Source organism: Meleagris gallopavo, chromosome Z, assembly GCF_000146605.3.
Source record: "Meleagris gallopavo isolate NT-WF06-2002-E0010 breed Aviagen turkey brand Nicholas breeding stock chromosome Z, Turkey_5.1, whole genome shotgun sequence".
NCBI lineage: Eukaryota > Metazoa > Chordata > Aves > Galliformes > Phasianidae > Meleagris > Meleagris gallopavo.
The window spans coordinates 8,877,308-8,897,886 of NC_015041.2; the positions used below are offsets into that span (position 1 = coordinate 8,877,308).

A 20,579-nucleotide genomic window follows, 5' to 3' on the forward strand; every position below is an offset into this window, starting at 1 on the left:
GGCTGATTGTTGGACTAGATGATCTTAGTGGTCTTTTCCAAACTTAATGATTCTATGATTCTATGATCCGTATTAATAAAAGAGCCAACTAAAGTAAGATGGATCTGGGAAAGCTATAACATGGAATTACCAGCATGACGATCCCTAAAAGCATATTCTAAATTGATCAAATTAAACTCTGTTACTTTAAATGTAGAAGTGCAACATGTTTTGTATCATCTCAAAAGCAGCTCTTGTCTGCAGCTGTACACTGAATTAAACATGTTGTCTATAATAATTCAACCTATGTCCCTGGTCAGTCAGGGATACAGCACCTGCTTTTTAAACATGTATTTCCTGTTGTGGGATTTTTCTTCTACCCCTACTGTTCCCCCAGTTATCTCTTCTGAACTGTATTTGATAGTTGCTTGTTGCAAATACTGGAATAGCCTGATAGAGATTTGCTGTGTAGAAGTAGCAATCATGGAAATATCGTTTTTGCACTTGTGCTATCTAATTACAAAACCAAGAGGACAGGACTGGTACCTTGATGCCATCTCCAGGCTTCCTCTGGGCAGCCTTACATTTGTGACCTTTAAGACTCCCACTGTTGATCAGACAAGGCAACATGGCTCAGGAGCTGTGCTCTGAAAGCACCCTAACTGCTTGGCCTAAGTCCTTAGTATGGTTTGTGAGTGTTTTGTCACAATTTAAATCAAACTAAGCCTCTCAGTTCCTGCTTCATTCACGCTACTGGGAAAATAACTTTGTTTACCTAGCTCTTAATAACTTTTGCAGTGACCATGAAATCATGAATTTATGCAATTTTTGTGCTCCTTCAGCACCTTCCTTTTGAGGATCACAGTGTGTCTCCTGGCATGGTTAAGGAAACATCCTGTATTACTTGCATTTAATTCAATTACTCACTCTGCTCGTGCAAGCAGAACAGGAGCCCCTGTCACTGGGCTCACATGAGATCCAGCAACTTCACAAAATTTCCCAGAGCAACTTCATTCAGAAACTTGGATGAAGTATTTTTCTAATTAGTTAAAAGTCTTTTGACATTAAGACTCCACATAATATTTTAACAGCTTAGAATAAGTCATTAATCCTATCTTCTCTGCTGCATACACTGTGTAACATCATGCCCTGGAACCTGGGCTCTCAGTACCACGACACCTTAAATCCTCGTTCTCTTCCTGCTCACTTTCCATCAGGAAAGCAGCAGAGGAGCAGCCTGATGCCCTCTCTCTCATGTTGACCTTTCTACAGGACTCCTTCACGAGGCCCCTGTACATCCCACACCAACCCAGTGCAGTGAGCAATCCTTGTGAGCTTAAAGGCAGTCCGGATTTCCTGCTGCTGGCTGCAGTGCTTGGTGTGAGAATGGGGGAAATTGATGACTTCTGAGGGATAAATTATTGCTTTTTGTTTACTTTGGCTTTTGTTTGCAGGCCACGCAATGCACTGCGCAGTTTGTTAACTCTTTCTGGGCAGCATGTGAGGTGCTCGTATCTCCTGAGCTGACCATCCTGGTATGATGCTGCACTCGTTGCAATCCACGCTCTGCTCCAAGCCCACGAATAATTGAAATCCCACATGAACCCTGAACTTTTTTTTTATTTTTTTTCTCTCTCACTGCAAATCTCTTATCTGCATAAACACTTCCTGGACTGCCTGAGTTCTCATGCAGCCTGGGAGCTCCAACACAATTCGACTGAGCACTCTGCTGAACCGGGAGATTTACGATTTCTGCAAGTGAGGCTGCAGGTTGTTTTTGTTCCAATTAAACAATGGAAATAAGGAAAAACAAATGGTGCTGTTAAAATAATCACCAAATCCATGTGATGTGGGAGGAGAGAAGCAAAGTTCACTGTTACTTCCCATGTATGTGCATGCTCCCCATCCGTGTATATAGGTATGGTACCTTCAATGAAAAATTAATTGTATTGCTTAATTATCAGATACCATGGGTTTTACTACTTGTGTAGACCCTAATCTGAGTTCTGAGTATTGAGTTCATTCAAAAATATACCAGTCTTTTGTTTTGCTTAGTTGTTATATTATCTTATATATCTATATGTAGAGTGCAAATCATACAATCACAGAATCAGTAAAGTTGGAAAAGACCCCCAGGATCATCCAGTTCAACCCCAAGCCATCCTCACCATACCCACTCACCACATCCCTCAGTGCCACATTTCCATGGTTCTTGAACACCTCCAAGGACAGTGACCCCACCACCTTCCTGGGCAGCCCGTACCAATGCATCATCACTCGTTTAGAGAAGACATTTTTCCTAATACCCAACTTGAACCTCCACTACTGCAACTTGAGGCCATTAACACTTCTTCTAATGCTAGTTACCTGGGAAATCTGTACCTATATCTACAAAATCTTTCTTTCACAATTATTTGTGACATAGTCTCTTATCCAAAATTACTGCTGCCTGAACATATGTACATATGTAGAAGGAAACATTCAGGGGTCCTTTTAAGAAGTTTTAAAAATTTTAAACTATAGAGAAATACTGCCCTGGATTTTCCCAGCTTCTAGGAGATAACTAGAAAATTCAAAACCATCTTGTGCTGTATGGCAACAATGGCTTTCATTTGCAGTCAAATGAAAGTTGGTCTGAGATTTGACTGTTCATATAGTATTTTACTTTGCTGCCTTGTCTGTGTGTAAATGCGTGTGCTGTAGGATTTTTCTAATTGCTTTTGGCCACTTTCTAATGTCTTCTGGACCTCTGGGTGCAGACAGCTCAGGCTCGAAAAAGGTGGATAGGTCATTTGTAGAGAGATCTGTTATTGTTTGGGGCTTTGTTTTGCCTGTCCCCAACAAAGTTTTACAGAATCACAGCTCAATTTGCTTGGTTGGACAGGGGTAAAAAAACCCTGATTTTTTGGCAGAACTGTACAAGAAGCAGAAACAGTACCAGTAGAAGGGGCTGTGTGACCCTTCACAAAGGTTATACCTATTTATAATTTACCTGTTATACATGGGAAATAAAGTAAGGGACATATCATAAAAATAACCTTGAAAATATGCCAATTTTTTCAATTATTTGAGAAAATTAAGTTTTTGAACTTCCATGAATAGTTGTCAAAGAAACAAGCACTTTGAAAACTCATGTTTTATTGCCTCACTTTTAGAAAAATTCAACCAAGGGTATTAGGAACCAGATTCATTTCGACTAGGAATCTGAGGAACTGTTCTTTACAAGATGAATGGAGCAAGATGATTCTTGGGTGAGCCTTTCCGAGGTTCATTTCTCTCTCTAATAACTGTGCAGGGAGATGAATTTCTCCCAGTTTAAGAGGGATGAAGCTGATCCTTGACGATGAGCAGGAAGTTCATCAAAGTGGCTATCCTAGGTCAGACCAAGTTCTCTTCCTGATCTGCATCCTGTTTCTGAAGAGGTTGTAAGTAATAGACAAGGAAGAGCAAATCCAGGAAAAGCAAATAGGATGTTTCTCTGAAGCAGCCTTTTAACCTTTGCCTTCCACCCAGGTGTTTGTTAAGCTTGTTTTCTATGTAACTGTCAGTAGATTTCTCTTCATTGTACTTGCCAGGTCTCCTCTTGAGATGAACAACATTTCTTGTGTATCACAGCAGCTTCTGGCAGTGAGATCTGTGGAGGCACCAAGCACCACCTGCAGCTGGAGTTTCTAAGCCTCACTGACAGAAGCTTTTTCTGAGGCCTTTAAGTATCTTAAAGAGATAGGGAACATAGTTTATTCTTTTCTGTTCTTTCTATTCCAGGAAGAAACTGGAAAGGCATGATGTTCTGTATGTCATCCTTGCCTTGTGTGCACCAAGGTGTTCTTCAGCCTTGTCCAATATTACTTGGGCTTGAATACTTGAGCTCATGGCCAGCAAATAGGCAACTGGATCTGGCTGCCTTCTTGGCTTGGCCTTGGCCCTGCCTCATCACCTTGGACCTGTCTGGTGATCCTTAGGCTGTGGCTGGCCTGACTACTCATTCTGGTCTTGTGGAATGGGACTTCTGGTACTGTCACTTCCTTGAGGTCTTTTTGTCACCTTCAGCTCTACCTTGCCATTATGTACAAGATATACACTTCTTTCTGCTCCCTGATGTGCTTTTGGGTCTCATCTGATGCATTATCAGCCCATCAAACTATTCTAGATTGATAAACGAATATTGTAGAAATGTCCTGCTCTCCACTTCCTAGCTGTACAGCATCCACAAGACCTACTTGTGTCCAGGAAGGCAGCTATAATCTTTAACCTACCTCTTGCTTTCATCTTGTCTTTTCACCATGAATGACAGAACATAACTCGTATGGCTTGGCTGTAGGCAAGTCTAAGTAACTTCATTCAAATAAAGAAATTTTAAAATGCAGATGTTCTTTAATTTTCAGTATAACAGAGACATGAAGAGAATTATGGTCACTATAGAAGTGAGAGAATGTAGCCCAGATTACAAATCTGTTAATGTTTACAGTAACATGATCACATTTTTATTGCTTTATTCCTCACTATGGAAATTAACATCTTGGTAAGGTGGCAATTTTACTGTCCGCACAGAAAGATATAAGTATCCTATAAAGCTTCCATTATTTTGGGAAGACTCAAGTTGTTAACTGTTCTCCAAAAATGTATTTTGAAACACTGTTGAAAGATGTATTTCTTTGTAGCCCTGATGAAATTGTAAGTAACTGAATTTATTTCTTTATCCTTTTACAAGTTCTTGGTTAAGCTGAAGTGCAATGAAAGCATGAGACCTGTTGACTAGTTTGAAAGCTCTGTGCTAATAGCTCCCTGTTACAAATCCTCTGGCGCTGTTACCGGTTGCTAAGCAGAAGGGAAATAATGTCATTTGTTAAACAAAGCAGACAATGTCTTTCTTTGTAGACTTTGCACATTCTCTCTGTGGTGTGAAACCCATGTTAATAATCAGCTCACAGTGGAAAGGTCCTAGTTAAACATTACCACAAAAAAAACAAAAACAAAAACAAAAACAAAAACAAAAAACAAAACGAAACAAAACAAAACAAAAAACCTTGTGAGCCGTCTGAGGGCACGAAAAATACTATTTCCCAAAAATTCACCCGGATCCTTAAAATGGTCAGTCTGTTTGTTCTCAAGGTGTTCTGACCAGGAGAAGAAGCATTTGCACAGGCAAGGAGTACACAAGACAGATGTTTGGCAAGGAGGATACATAGGCATACTCTTCATTCTTCCCTATCCCTCTATTTGAGTCGTGCAGGTATTAATTTGGATATTCTAGATGTTTTTTTTTCACAAAATAGCTTTGTTAAAGAGAAGTCTAGGATATCCTGTGACAGTATAACTATGCCTTCTGAACTCCTATTACTATTGAGTCCCCCTGTGTGATCCTAGCAGAAGCGATGGGCTTCTTGCTTTGCTGAAAGAGCTTTGGGCTCTAATGGAGAGGGAAACTGCACAAAATACCTATTATAAAGTTTCCTACGTCTCCACCTCTCTTTGAAGCTCAGAGTGAAGTTTCTGCTTTTTACTTTCCTTTTATTTTTTTTTTCCTTGCACTTCCACTTTTTTGACTTTCCTTGCTTAAAATTTGTCTTTTCTCTGCCCAGAATTCTTTGGAGGGAAGCAGTTCCTTCTCTTTGCAAGAAATCTTACAGGAGAGACATACGTATTTAAAGCACTCACATCTCAACTTTTGGAAGGGTAAGAATGCAGCTCTTTCACTGAGACTTCAACATGCCCATATATATCTGACCTGAGGCTCTGTTGTGGCCAGCAAATACTTGCTCAGTGCTGACATTTTTTAGAAATGACAACACCATGTGCAGCAGATGTTACATCTCTCTAACAGCCTGAGTCATACCACAATGTGACAGCAGAAAGGAGTTTGAATACAACTTTGGTATCCAACTACCTGTGTCCTTAACACCTATAAGGAAGAGTAATCACTCTGAATTTTAAATATGTTGCTCCAGAATTGAGCATTAGATGATATCTATAGGTTCCATAGCTTGGTCTGGCCATTTTACAGCAAAGATGTATATTTTTCACCAAATAATTCCCCAGATATTTTTTATAGATATTTCAGTAATCTTTCTGTTGGCACAAGTCTTCAAAGCTGATCTCACTAGTGTGTACAAGTCAGCATAATTCTGTTGTTCTAAATTGTTTATCAAAAAAACTGAGCTGGCATCATTGGCCTCATATTTACAGTGGTGGGGATCTGTACAGTGACTTAAGGGAGCTTCCTGCATTGCTTTCAAACACTTCTTGCTGGAAGAGCCCTGTTATTTATGTACTCATGTATATATGTATATAACAATCTACATCTGTTGCCTTGAAAAGGAAAACTTGGTGTAGAAGTATGAGAGTAGAATTAAACCTGTGGCAACCAGCTTGTCTTACATCACCACACTTTCTCTATCAGAGTGTCTTCCCAAGGGCTGCAGCATCTTTTTGAATTTCAGCATGTCACTCCTAGGAAGTCTTAGTGTACTCTTCCACTGCATTGATTAAAGGCATGGTTGAGCGTGGTCTATACCCTCATCCACATTCAGCAAGAGCATCTCCATGGGCAAAGCAAGCAAAGCTGCTGTAGATGGACTGCACATCACCCACAGTACTGCTGTACCTTTATACCCTATGGCATTAAAATGAACAGTGAACTTACTCTCACACGTTTGATGCTGGAAGACTTCTCTCAAATTCCTCAATCTCTGTAAGTTTTAAGATTGAGTAGTATTTTAAGAATGAATCTTAAGTGAAATGAAATCTTAAGATTTTCATTCTTAAAATACTTAAAATACAGAGCAGGATATTCAAGCAGCTTTCACACATTAGCTTCTTCTGTGGGATTAGTGGTTGCTTCTTCTCATTGTGACAATGCTGCAGTTTCTCTAACTGTGATGTATGGATGCTGTCCAGGCCTGGCCAGAGCTCACTTTTTCTCTGAACTAGTCACAGCCACTGTGTTTTATTCTTTGCAGTTGACTTTGGCTTTTCTTGGAGTGAAAAAGCTCTAATACTCTGCTACTGCCTCCCAAAAGGGCTGTATGTACATGCACCCTTGTGGTTCCTTGCAGCGTGCCCAGCTGGCAACACAGGAGTAAAAGCAGCACTGTTTGGATCACCTCCCCTAACCTCCGTTGGGAGAACGTGACAGGAGAACGTTACAATCTGTGTACAAAGCAGATGACCAGTGGGTTTTGACCATCACGTGGGTTACTGAAGGGACAACTTTGTCATCAGACTCAACCACTGACCAGGAGAGAAACAAATAACAAAAGCAAACTGAAAAGAGGAAGACAGAGCAAGTATGAGCAGCCACTGCAGACTTCCTGGCCCCACCCTGTGGGTCACAGCAAGGTTGGCCTCCACCAGTCTTAGCATCTATGTTTCCATGTGTCCTCAGCCTTCAGAGGGCTGTGTTCCTTCTCACAGATAGCACCTGGAAAAGCATTTCTTCTGGGGAGAGCTTCTAAGAACTGCAAGTAACCTTTGCTGTTGAAATGCTTGGTGGGAAAGAGGGTGGTGTACGCAAAGTGGTGATGTAACAAGTGGTGGGATGTAGATGCTGTTCAGCTCACCAGCAAAACAGTGTCAGCCATGTCTTTTTCAAAGCTTTGTTGCTGGAAGGTGGCATTTTGTTTCCTGCCACATTGCAGGCTGCAATGAGAGATAAATCCTGCTCAGCTGTGATCACAGTAAAAAGGCCACCCCAATGGGTGTGAATGCTGGAGATCTGACCTATGTACTCAGAAGTGCAGACAGACAACCAGTCTCATAGGAAAACCTTGGAGAGCTTCAAGGTAGCTGACTATACCCTTAACCTCAAAAACAAAGGGTGGCCTTTGAAACCTGGGATGCACGGCTGGAATGAGGATCAGGCACACCAGTGCTTTCATCTAATTTTTGATGGAGTAGCTTTGAGCTGATGTGGAAGTCATTTGATCTGCCTGACCTTTTGAAGAATAATTTCTGGCATAGAATTTACAAGTTCTTAATAATTTATTTCAAGAGGAGGTGCTGCAGCAGCAAGGCAACGCTGGAGCAAGGGGAGGGTTGTGCTTGAAATGGGAAATATGTCTGCCAAGGGTAGAGTTTCTCTGAATGCCACTGATGAAGAGTAAAGTGCATTAAGGAGGGCAAAATTAAAAGGAGTCATTCTCCTCAACCTTCAACCAGCTTATACAGGCCACTTCACTTTGAATTTTTTAGGATCTGTATGAACCATTCTAAAATCAAAATAAATTATTTTGATTTCCAACCTGATCTCATGGTATTTTCTAGTCAGTAGAGGAAATACTGAAAATCCTGCAAGAGATCCTGTTCTCATAAAATGCTCAGCCCAATTTTGTAAGTTCAGGAGGTTTTGGCTAGGCCAGATAAGCTTTGGAGAAGCATCTGAATATTCACTCAAGCTGAACCCACATTCCAGACTGTGGTGTGAGCAGTTTCCTGCACTTCTGAGTTTCTGTTGTGTTGAAAAATTTTGTTGACTCCAGAAATATGAGGACAGGGAGAGAAGAAGAACCTGTTGCCCCTCTGTACTTAGGTGTCTGGATAAAGAGAAGCACGGACAGTTGTTCCAAAGGGGATGGATAGAACAAATACAGCATGGTTAATGGTGCTTTCTCAGTGAGATGCAAAGAAGTATCTCTGAAAGCCTCCTCATACCTCTTGGGAAGTAGTAGTTAAAAAGGATGCGTTGGTGGTGGTGGCTTAGGCTAAAAATTGGCTAATAATTACTGCTACTCTTGAGTATTCTTGTGTCTCTCACAAGAAAAAAAGAAATGTCACCTCTTCAACCTTATTTCTTCAGTTCCCATCACACAAATATTTGAGCACCTCCCACACACTCAAAAATAACCCAAAAATAAACATAAGAAAAAGGTGTTACTTCCTCAACCTGGTAAGAATGCAACAGTCTTCCAGTCTGGCTCTGACCTCACGCCAGCATGATTACAAGCAGGACGTTATACTTCTCTGCACTTCCAAATCACAGATTTGTATGCAGTTTGCTCCCTTGTCAGTAGGATCTCTGTGACTGGGCTGATAAGGGATCCACGTTGAGCTAGTTGGTATTGCTCAAAATCTCTTGATGGCTTGTTTTGGGCCAGCTCAATGCAGAGCAACGTTTCCCATCTGGAAACCATTAGCATATGCTAAGGAGTTCTTAACATACGCTGAAGATGTCAGAAGGTTTCAAAGATATCTTGGATGACCAAAATATATAGAATAGCTACACAGGAAGTTCTGAGTCAGCCTATAGGTATAGGCAAGAGACGCCAAGCTGGATGCCTCGAATGTTGCCTGGTGGATTTGTAGAGGCACGTGTTTGCACTGGGAAATTCTGTAAGGGCAGAAAGCAAGGGCCTTCAGAGAAGCTGGCTCCGGCTCTGGCCATCAGCCAGGCTTGTGATGTAGGAAGGAAAGATAGGTAGTAGGGTATGAAGGAGGTTGCTTTTCAAAGCAAAGTCTCTGTGCGCGGTCACTGAGATAAGACACCCAGACAGACATCCCACTGACTGGCAAACAGTGAGAAAGTCCCCTTCCTTGGACAGCTACAACACTGAAGAACCAATCTTTTCCTTTGTTGTAAAGCTGTCTATCTCTTCACCATAGAACATCCATTGTCCCATCACCATTCTTATTTTAACAGTCTTGATCTTTCCGTAGCCCAGTCTTCACAAATTGGAAGCATGGGATTGTCTCACGGGAAGAGTGTGGGTGCCCATGCAGAGCCCTATATGTGTAATAATATAATAAACAGGACTTGGCAAATAGATGTTGATGTTTGTGACACTTTCTTGTATTAGTGCACACTTGTCCATAGGTCAGAAGTTCTTTTCAAAAAATATTTATCAGTACTTTCAATAACTTCTTAATTTGCAGGAGAAACTTCCCAGTTGAAATGCAAACTCCTATAAAGTGAAATTAAATTGAGTGATATGGCGATGGATGTACTTCTTTTATATAACTTTGACAATATAGCTGAAAAAATGTTTGAAGACAAAGCTATATAGAAAAATAGAGTTTCCTAGGATCACGCTCTTTTCCAGAGTATCCATTTTCTCCAGTCCAGAGAATATAATCTAGTTTAACTTTTATTTTTTAATGATTAGAGAATATAATCTAGTTTAACTTTTATTTCTTAATGATTTGTGCCTCAGATTTTTCATCTCTAAAAAACACATGCCAGTACAAGTCCCAACTTACATCGCTACCCATAGCTGTTGCTCTTCTGCATTTTCTTCATAGAATAATCACAGAGTTGTTTAGGTTGTGAGGGACTTCTACATCTCCTCTTGTCCAACTCCTCTGCAATGACTAGGGTCACCCACAGCTCCATCAGGTACTCAGAGCCTGATCCACCCTGACCTTGAGTGTCTCCAGGGATGGAGCATCCACTGCAACTCTGGGCAAAATATTCCAGTGCCTCATCACCCCAAACGTAAAAAAATTTCTTCCTTATATCCAATATAAATCTCCCCTTATTTAACAGGCTGGGGGATGAGCTGCTGGAGAGGAGCTCTGCAGAGAGGGACCTGGGTGTCCTGGTGGACGACAGGTTGGCCATGAGCCAGCAGTGTGCCCTCGTGGCCAAAAAGGCCAATGGCATTCTGGGGTGCATTAAGAAGAGCGTGTCCAGCAGGTCGAGGGAGTGATCCTCCCCCTCTACTCTGCCCTGGTAAGGCCTCATCTGGAGTACTGTGTCCAGTTCTGGGCTCCCCAGTACAAAAAAACAGGGATCTCTTGGAAAGAGTCCAGCAGAGGGCCACAAAGATGGTGAAGGGCCTGGAGCATCTCCCCTATCAAGAAAGGCTGAGTGAACCGGGTCTGTTTAGCCTTGAGAAAAGACGACTGAGAGGGGACCTGATTCAGGTTTATAAATATCTGAGGTGTGGCGGCCATAGCGGTGAGGCCAGTCTCTTTTCAGTGGTACGTGGAGACAGGACGAGGGGAAACGGACATAAGCTGTAGCATAGGAAGTTTTGCACGAATGTGCGTAAGAACTTCTTCACGGTGAGGGTGACGGAGCACTGGAACAGGCTGCCCAGGGAGGTTGTGGAGTCTCCTTCTCTGGAGATATTCAAGTCTCGCCTGGCAGCCTGCCTGTGAGACCTGGTGTAGGGAACCTGCTTTGGCAGGGGGGCTGGTCTCGATGATCTCTAGAGGTCCCTTCCAACTCCTACAATTCTGTGATTCTGTAATTTGAACCCATTCTCCTTGTCTTATCACCACAGATACTGCTGAAGAGTCTGTTCCCATCTTTCTTACAGCCCCCCATTAGACACAGACAGGCCGCCCCCAGGTCTCCCTCAGCCTTCCCTTGTCCAGGCTGCACAGCCCCAGCTCTCTCAGCCTGTCCTCGTAGGGAGCTGCTCCATCCCTGATCCTTTGTGCGGCCCTCCTCTGGACGCTCTCCAACAGGCCCCCGTCTCTGCTGTGCTGAGCACTCCGCCTGTGGACGCAGCGCTCCAGGTGAGGTGTCACAGCGCAGAGCAGAGGGGCAGGATCCCCTCCCTCGCCCTGCTGGCTGTGCTGCTTTGGATGTGGCCCAGGATCCGGCCGGCTGTCTGGGGTGTGAGAAGTCCAAGTCAGTTCCTATGGATAATGCCGGTAGTGACAAGAAAACCAGATAACAATAACAAAAAAGATAATATTTCAAGCATAACACCTGAATTTGACATCTTAACAGGAAACGGGTAAGGAAACACTGGAATTAACGTTATCCATGCAATTGTAACTCTCTCCTCTACCATAAAAATACTTCTTAAGTTATGCTCCACTATTCAAACTCTGTCCTAAAAGTTCATGATTATCCAATGTGCTTTTTCTTCATGGCACTCTGGTTTTATGGCCAAGCTCTCACGTGCAAATAGCATTTCGTTCATTTTCTCAGCATTGGTCAGAGGTGATATTTTTTTACAGAATAGTTGTTAAGGTTAATGTAGAGGCAACAAATTCATTTAGGTATATGGGCTGAGGTCATTCATTTTGCATATATTAGATGTGGATTGCAGAAATGCTGACCCAGGGCTCCATGACACATTCCACAGAACAAAGTTCTCAGGTGAAGGCTAGGTTGAATGGGGCTTTGGGCAACCTCATCTAGTAAGAGATGGCAGGGCAGCTGGAACTAGATGATCTTTAAGGTTCCTTCCAACCCAAGGCATTCTGTAACCCTGTGATTCTCCAAAGCCTTCCTCTTTTCTCCTGCTTCATTTCATCCAGCATCCAAAATCACCAAGTTCCTCAGCCTCCTCCTGCCACTTTTCTCTTTACTCCTTCCTGTTGTCCCCCATTTATGTGCCATTCTTGAGTCCCCACTCCTTGTGCTTCTCTTTTAAAGAGGATTTCTGAGTCTTCCCCTCCCACATCTCCACCCACGTGTCTGCCTCTAGTCTGTTTTGGACTACAGGAATTTTCTTCTTCACATTGTCACTCCAATGAATATCACTGGGAACACAAAAGAGACAGACTCCTGGCACTCATTTCAGATGCCTGGCTCTGATGTATGCTGTGGAAATCTATGGCTGAAATTGCATGGAAAGACCTGATTGAACTTAGGTTGAAACCTGCTTAGGGAGAATAAAAACTTCAGAGGTTCAGTTATGAAAAGAATCTTGTAGTTTTCTACCGAGCATGTGCAAATTCAGCTTTCCAAAGACATAAAATGTAGCCAAATCTAGGCAGATCTTTGGAAGGGCAAAAGGGATGTCTCTGATGAAAGGCAACCCCCTAACAAGTTCCTGCTCCAAGGAAGAGGGGTGCCAAGGCTTTTCAAAAGAAAGGTCATAATTGTTTTTTAACTTGGACAAAACAATGAATTTTTCCTTACCTTTATTATTGGAAACGGCTGAGTTTGTGGACAATCTCCAAAAGCTTCAGCCTGAGGCAGATACCTGGCATGAAAAATTTCATTCCAAATGGTTATAGTTTGGCAACGTTTTATGCAGTTGAAAATAGGGTCTACAATGCGAGGGACTGAGCTTTCACTCTAATGCAGAAAGTGAATCTGCCAGCCTTACCTTTGGTCACATCCCAGCACCTTGTTTTATCACCTGTACTGCAAACAAAGCAGCAATGTATGCTCAGAGTGAGGTTGAATGCCTTTTGGGGGATTGTATTCTTTCCAGAAGCAAATTGTTGGGATCTATACTTAATAAATGGATTAAAGTGTCAATACATTCTTTAATGCAGAGGGTTTCCATGGTATATAGGGGTTTTATAATGTAGAGGAGTTTCTGACAATGCAGTTTACAGGTCCCCTTTCTGAGTTCTGCTTGCCTGCATTTATGTGCATTCATCCTTTTTTAAATAAACGTGGTTTTCAGTTTACTGACAAATGTGTTAGCAACAGCTCATCCTGCACTGTCCTGGTTTCTAACAAGCTCCAGTTGGGCTGTCATTACCATTAACTCATCCATCTATTTCCTTCTTTTATTGCACTACCACCTCTCCCTTGCTGTGTTTTGAAAGGATGAATCCACAGACACAGGCTGCCCCCCAGGGCTGGGTACAGATGCTGTGCAGTGTGTGATTTTCCAGACATCTCCTATTCTTCAACATGCCATTCTTTGCGTGTCTCACACAGTCTCCTGGCTTCTTGGCTGCATTTCATACACCATGGCAGACATGTGGGGTCATTGGCCATAATCTACAGGATCAGACTGATTCCTGGAAAAGGCAGAGGAGTCATAAGTAGCTAATGAGCTCAAACTGAGTTGCAGATATTTCACATTGGCCGTATATGAATCAGAGCACAGTATCTCCTCCCATGGCCAAATCACTGGCTGCTCAGAGTGCTTCACAACAAATTGAACCATGGCAGATATTCGGGCACCCTCTGCTGCTTTGTAAGACCTATCTGAGAGCATTCTGTGTTATTTTTTCACCACACAAGGACACCATCACTACTGGACACTGCTGCATTGGATCCCCTTGGAAAGATATGTGCCCTTCACATGGAGTCCAGCACATAGGATGTTATGGCAGGTCACCTTGCCTGTGAAATACTAGCTCTATTTGCACAGGTGTTAGATGGCTTTACAGCCTGGATCAGTGGATGATGTGAGTGTCCAGGAGGTCTATTGTGGCATACTGAGTCTGATGGGCAGTGAACACTTTCAAAATGAAATCCTCTTTAGAATTGCTGAAACTTTCGCAAGGAACGCTCAAAAGATGTGCTTATTACCTAAGCTATTTCACATGTTCTTTTCAGTTAGTGGCAGAGAAATATCAGACCTTGGATAGATACTCCTTTCCTAATTGTTAGCTTCCTGGGACAACAGAGAGGCAACGTGTACAAATGCTATAATCTAGGGCTGACTAGATGGTCTGAGGAATGGGCCCAGTCATTTATTTTTCTAAAGGTTCTGGAAATTACTACACAGTAGTCCATGTTTGCTTTGTGAAATGAAAAGTTATGTTTACTATTAGGAAGGTTAAATGGAGTGAAAAAGTGGCTGGTGAAGTTCAGGCATGCAGGTAGTGAGGAGCAGGGAGGGGAGAGTGTTTTCTGTGCTGGTGGAAAGAGGAGAGGAGGCAATAACAGCAACAGCTGATTGAAATCTGAACTGATTAAAATCAGAAGAAAGGAGGAAAGCAGAATGAATAAAACAAGAACTGATCAAAAGTATAATAAAATACAACTGGTGAAGAAACACCAGCCTTTTATCTCATGTCCTAAAAGAAAACAAGCCTGTTTTCCAGCAGAAGGAATAATAACCGGTTGTCAATTCAAGAAGGGCCGTGCGGGCTAGTGGGCAAGCAGCGCCTGCAGGCAGAGCAGCAGCTAGGTGGCATTGCTGGCTGCACTATTTCCCTTCACATTTTCTCCGAGCAGGGCTCCATGCAAATGCTTTAAGCTTGGCTTGCCCAGATGTTGTTTTCTTTCCTAATGGCTGCTGATTTAGATTAAAAATGAGGAAGATGAATTTTGGTCAGAAGCTTCAGCAGGACTCAGAAAGATCCAAAGTGACCTTGTGGTACAGCCTGAAGGGTGACTGAAAGCTCCATTTTTTTCAGTCCTTGCTGGGTAATTTCAGCCTTCTCTGGACCACAGGTGTTCTATAAGAGCTGTAACGATTTTTAGAAAGTCACTGTTACTGTGAAAAAAATAATCCAACACAGTAGTGCTGCAAGGACAAGGATTTGGTTTTATCCATCAGTCTGAGAGAAGTGATATGTACCCTACTCTTCTGTTTGCTTCTCTAACTAGCTATTACCCAATCAGCAGAGGAATAGCATTAACTCATAAATGGATCACTTCAGCCATGCTGAAGTCCATCATCAGGATGGACTCCTGAGGGAGGCACTGTCACCTCTATGAGCCTGTTCGACTGTTGTTTTTTAACACCACTCTCCATCCAGGCATGATTTGCATGTTTATGTACTTCAGATTTGAGGCTGATTTTCCAGGATCATGTTATTGGCCAAATCCTGACCTTGTCTCTGATATAAGAATACATATTTTAAGAAACTCCCTCTTTGACAACAAAATTAACTGCTGTGTGAGAAGCAAATGTTAATTGTTACACTTCATCTAAAAAGCACAGTTGCTGTGTACTTACACTGCCTTCATGTCTCTGCTGCAGTTTCTGCCTACTACTTTCTCCATTATCCATTCATAGAGATCCTTGAAGAACCTGGGAAGGAGAAATGTGTTCAAGCACCAGCTGAGCACCTATCAACTGTGCCATGAAGTGCATTTGTTCCCAAACTACCCTTTGCTCCACTGTGCAAGGCTCTGTGTTCTGGATGCCTCCTGCCTTTGATCCTCCAAAGCAGGATGACAGCAAGGAGTTGGCTTTTGCTCTGGTCTTCATCCCTTGATTTCTCTCAGGATACTCTGGCTGTCAGGGAGGCCCCAAGGGCCAATAAGATTCCTGACACCCTTGCCCACAGGGCCTAGCAGCTTTCTTAAGGGTTCAGCTTGCTGCCCACAGATCTTTGCAGCAGTTCTGTGGACGAAGAGAATGATTGTTTCTCTTAGCTGTGTGACAGAAGCAGAAAGGATCCACATGGAGCGTCCTCAGCAAAAAGTTAAAATTAAGCCATTGGCTCCACATTTAGGATATATTTTGTTCAATTCTAACTTAAGCACACACACCCATAGTGCAAGTCTAAGCCACATCACAGAGCTGTCTGCTTTGTGCAAAATGGTGTCACCCAGCAGGACTTCTAGAGAAGAGACAAGAAGTCAATTATGAGCTGAATGCAGAGCTGAAGCCAGAATGAGACCCCAGTGGTCTTTGAGTCACAATGTATTAAGTATCATGAAAAATGTAGTGCTTTCCCTATCCCACAATTCCACCTCCTTGAAAACAGCCCAGTGGTACACATTACATGTACTGCATAGGATGTACTGTGGGGTCCCATTCTACCACTTACCAGGCAATCACCCAAAATTCAAACCCACTTCTCTAAGTTAGGGTCAGAATTGTTACACAAATGGAATGCAATACAAACAAGCTCCAACAGAGGAGCAATCTGGATGCAATCTGGTCCAATACAAAACAAATAGCAGTTTCTCATTTACTGAAAGATTTTCTTGGCAATGGTAATGAAATATCCTTTCTTCCTTCTGCCCCTGAACCCTCTGTGAACAATCTCAAACTCATCTGTTCCAGGTTGCAGAAGAAAGGTCACTGCTCTGCTCACACTGTGTCCAGAGGAATGCAGCTCTGCTCAGGGAACTCAGGAAGGCTTCTTGCAGTGGTGCCATCCCTGGCCAAGATCCTCTTGCTTTCCCTATGGTTTCCAGGCAAAGTTCTTGCAAGTTCACAACCAATTCTGAGCTAGAAAACAAATTAAAAGGAAAAGGAAGAGCAAGCAATTCATCTCACATAGAGAAGCTAAAATATCTGCAGTACTTTTTGTATTTTTCTGTGGCTACCTCACCTCAGGAGATAGGAGCATAATCCAGGGTGTGAAATCCAAGGAGGAGGTAGTGCTTCCATGTTCTTGCTGTCTCTCTTCTTGCTGCTTTCCCTTCTCCAGCTCTTTACCTTCACTGTTTCCTCATAACACAATTCATTTGCCTTTGGCTTAGAAACGTGTCTCCTGGTATCTCTTCCCACAGCAGAGCATGCTTCCTCATGGTCTGTCCCCTGTTTCAGCTGTTCTTCCCCAAGAAACCCTCTTGTAAAGTTAGCTAAACCCCACCTCTAATCAAGGCTAAATTCCTTTCCTGATCCTGGCTAGAAATAAATCAAATCCTTGGTTCAACAAACCAAGCTGCAGTGCTTCTATAAACCTGTCTCTTTCTTGTGCTCCCTTGCAGGCTGGCCCTGCCACCAGCGCTGCTGGTGACACCTGCTCTCCAGGGAGCCCTGTTGATATCCTCAGCTCAGAGTGAGGTTCCGAGGTCTGAACTGGAAAGCAGAACACAGTTTCTTACCAGAAATTCACGGTGTCATGCTCTTATTACATACTTAAATAGTAGGAAACTTCTATCACTTTCAGTTGGAGGAAAAAAATGTTCATTTAAAAACCCCCAAGAGATGTGCTTTGGGCAGTTTGGCATGAGGATATGAATAAGCACTTTTTGGAAAGACGCGAGTAGCAGCTCTTTCCTCATACTGCACCTTGACTCGTTACTTAAAATTGCTGTTTGAAATGTTTGTTTCTGCAAACTGAGCTCTCGTAGTGTTAATCTCTTACTTCGAGATACTTAAACCCTGAGCTCTTTGCTCTCTTATGTAGACTGGAGAAACACTGTGAATGATTCCCCTCCAAGAGGGAAACTCCCTGCTGCTGACTGCAGCTCAAACATTTACTACAAGGGGGAAAGGGTGCACATATGTGCTGTGGTGGGGCAGCAAGGGCCATAGCCAAAGCCAATTCTGTGTGCTTGGCCCCCTAGCATCGCAGCTGTACCTCATACCAATGACACAACACTCTGTGAGCACAGCAATGAAATGGTGCAAACTTGCCACGGCAGCCCTTAGGCGCTCTGGACTCCCAGACTCACTGTTTTTCTCCAACAATTGTTGAAATATATCCAAATATATTATGAGAAGTGGTGTTGCATCAGTTTAAGCAAATTGCTTTTAGGGTAAGTGTTCATTTTTGCATTTAGGCTGGTTTGGAAAACATGTTTGTGTTGGTTTTCTTTTTAAATGTAGCCCAGGGTGAAAAATAACTTTTTTAGTTATTGAATGAAAAAGTTCTTAGTAACAAGGGATAATTGCTTCCAATCCATGTTGGTCAGAGTTAACACTGAGAGACTCTTAGCCAAGCTAGTTAATGACTATGATATGCAAAGAATTTCTGTTTCCAAACTAATACAAACCAAAGGTTTTCCTTACCAGCATCATAAAATGACCATGACGTCTCCCAGGGAAGAAAAGGGATGTGTGCCTGCAGTCTTTATTAGTTAAAAAATCTTTGCTTCTCTCTCTCTCTCTTCTTTTTTTTTTTTTTTGTTTGTTTGTTTATGCTGTCAAACTGAATCAGAGTCCTGGAAGAAGAACAAGTTTAGTCTTCGTCCTATCAGCCTCTACAGTGATTCCCTCATTTTGAAAATGTGACAAAAAGCTTTGTGCAGTTATTCTTGTGTACTGATCAATGATCTTTGCCTATTGCTTTTGAACAGTGTGTACACACATACAGTTTTAGTTCCCCTTGCTGTGTCATTCCTACACCTTGATGAAATACTACCTCTTTTTCAAAGATAAACCCATAATATTTTTCTTGTTTATTCAAATGCCCTTTTGCCTCTCAGACCTTTCAATTTCCACCAGTGTTGATCGTAATAAATAAAAATGAAACAAAACAAATCAAAGAACAAAATGAAACTTTTCCAGACCTGAGCAGTAATTTATCTCCTCCATCAAGGTGCTCACTTTCCCTCTGTCTCCTTAAATGGATGAAAGGTCTAAAAGGAACAGCATGAGGGAAAAAGGTTATAAAGCTACCTTTCTTGTCTCAACACATCTCTGGTGTCGGAGCTGTGTATTCATTGGTATTGGAGAGACTGGTGCTGCAGTGAGTGGGCTGTAAAATGAAAAGCCTTGGGTACATCAGTGTGTTAGTGTGGTTGAGCAGCAAACACAGCTCTAAGGGCTGATGGGACCTTGCAATGGGGCATCCCATTTTGTTGTTGCCTATGGTCTGTGAATGTTGGATATTTGCTCATTTTTTTTGTACAACAGGAGAGAGAAGCTTGCTTTGGGGCAGTAAAGGAAAGAGAAGAGACTGTTGCGCAACTCTAAAAAAGTAGATAGAAGGAAACTGGAAGATCCCAGTGAAGAGACTGATCCAATAGTTGTAGACAAGAACCTATTGAAACTGGAGCATGCATTGCTTTTTTTAATTGTATTTTTACAATAAATTCAATTTGAATAACAGAATGTAGAAATATTCCTACGCAATGGTTTTGAACTACCCAGGAAGGTACTGTGGTATGTGCTTTGCTGTGTACCTTTCCGCAACATATTTTGAACCTTTGAACTTTTGAACCTGAAAGGTTTATGTGGAGGAAATCCCTGTTGCCCTTTATATCTTTGGGTGTGAAGAAGAATAGACGAGCATGTTTCTCTGCCTGATGTGGGGTTTAGGAAGAAATAGGAACGTGAAGGGATATTGATTATATTTCCATGGATTTGTCCACAGAGGTATTGATTATAGCTCCCTTGTAAATGTCCAGATGGTGCAGAGATTGCTCTTGTCAAGGCTTTGGCCATTTGCTGTGGAGCATTTGGAGTAGCCAGATTATCTGACCAAGAAGCAGTATGAGCCACAATGGATTTTATTTCCCACTTCCAGGGAATTAAAGCTCTCCCCAGTTTTCAGCTCTTCCACCACAGAGCTCTTTCATCCCATACGCAGAAGGTCAGTCTGCTGGGGAATACAAATGCAGCTCAGAGCCCTTGTACACTGCCTGTGGCTGCAAGAGGTGGAAAATAGCAAAAGGAGCCTCTGGGGAAAAAGGACGATAATGGGGTTTGAAAGATTTCAGGCTGGATGATTAAGGCAGATGTGTTGCTCATGGAGGAGAGTAATTCCTAGTAAGGCAGCTGGGAGATTTCTAGGAATTACAGAGAGATATCAAAGATCTTGCACGAGGAAATTGTCTGGATTGTCCCTGGAAGAAAGAGAGACGTTTCCGTTCAAGTCACTAAAATATTTTGATGGAAAGAGGAATTATACAAACAGCCTGTGCATTCTATGCTAAAAAGAGCAAACTCCCTGGGTCAGGAGGTCCTCCTTTGCCTTTTTCCTCTGTTCACCAGTAATGTGACCCTTTTTGCTCTTTGAGATAGAGAAGCTCAGAGTTCCTAATTAAGAGAGCTTGCTGTAGTGTTTGTATATTGTGAAAGCCTTCCCTTTAAAACAGCAGCAGCCCAAGACTGTCATCTAAACCGGCACTGGATTACTGGCAAAGGTTTATTTTATGCTCTCAGCATTTATTTTGAATGCTTAGGTTTGTGGTTTTATTTACTTTCAGTGAAACACATTTCAGCTGTTTTGCTGTTTTGCAGTAGTTAAACTTCTGCCCAAAGGCTGTAGAAGGTCTGCTTTTAAGGCTTACAAATGTTTGTGAAATAAATTGACTTCCTTTAAAACCCTTACCTTTGTTTACCTTCCTCCTGGAAGATTGCCCTCTTTTAAAAGAT

At 42.3% G+C, this 20,579-nt stretch overlaps 1 long non-coding RNA gene across 1 annotated transcript; it reads right to left on the reverse strand.

Annotated features, from left to right (window-relative positions):
- Positions 1-14,220: 14,220 nt before the first annotated feature.
- On the reverse strand, positions 14,221-17,338 carry LOC116217517. The gene is made up of 3 exons (XR_004162161.1): positions 16,861-17,338; positions 16,621-16,757; positions 14,221-15,605 (listed from the first exon to the last, which is right to left on the reverse strand). It is a non-coding gene; the product is annotated as an uncharacterized LOC116217517 (long non-coding RNA).
- Between the last annotated feature and the right edge of the window lie 3,241 nt (positions 17,339-20,579).